Genomic DNA, 1,048 nt, shown 5'->3' on the forward strand with positions numbered 1-1,048 from the left:
GGTGTCTTCTTTCTTTCCAAAGATTCAAATCTTCAGATTTCTAAAAAGCCTAGAGTCATGTGCACGGTATATTTTCAGCAAGAGGACATGGGGCCTTGAGGTCTTCAAGACTCTTTTGTTTTTTTGCTTTTTAATTTTTAAATTTGTACCAGGACTTCCAGTTCTGAGTTCAGAAAACCAAAAAAATGTATAAGCAAGTTTATGCTTAAAGAATCCAGCAGTGGATGGAGAGCTGGGATTTAATAAGGACGGTAATGCTTTAAAATCTTTTTGGACTATTTCCTTCTCTTTATGGCCTATGAAGGCCACTTCTTTCAAATCAGCTTTTTCCAGATAACAGACTTAACTGAGAGAGCACCCATGTCGAGGCTAATGCTTTTTGCTTAAAAAAAAAAAAAAACCAAAACCTTTTTTTTTGAATTTTAAAAATCTCAGTCTATGAGTCAGCAACTCAATTTGGGCAAAGTACTCTACCTTGGATCAATCACTGGGTGGTCAGGGAGGCAGCATCTGTAGGGAGAGGCTCCATTTGAATATAATGCAAATAGAAGGAGTTACCTCTCCCCAAGAGAAAGGGATGCTGGACTCAAAACCCAGGAAGACAGGAAGTGCTGTGCATTCTTTCTTTTCATCTTAGCGGCCTAATTTTCACCCTATCACTGTAGAATGCTTTGAGAAGACTACGATACAAGCTTCCACTTTTATTTTTTAAGTCACTGTATGCCAAGTATTCTCTAACATACTTCATATAAATCATTTCAAATTCTCCCAATAAACCTGTGAGGTAGAAATTATCTCAGTTTCAGGGGAAAAACAGAATCACAAAGATTCAGTAAAAGTCACATAGATCTACAATTTTTAATGCTTCCATTTTACCATTTGCACTGTTTATTTAGAAAACTCAACCTAACAGAATTTTCATATTGTGCAACAAACATAGGCTGATATTAATGAAAAATACCCAATAAAGACCGACACAACTGGCAATACTATTCTTTATTGTTTTTCTTTCGGAGGGAGAAGCATGCTTTTTTAAAACACCTGTAAA

The sequence above is a fragment of the Crocuta crocuta genome, unplaced genomic scaffold (assembly GCF_008692635.1).
Source record: "Crocuta crocuta isolate KB4526 unplaced genomic scaffold, BGI_CrCroc_1.0 scaffold44, whole genome shotgun sequence".
Taxonomy (NCBI): Eukaryota; Metazoa; Chordata; class Mammalia; order Carnivora; family Hyaenidae; genus Crocuta; species Crocuta crocuta.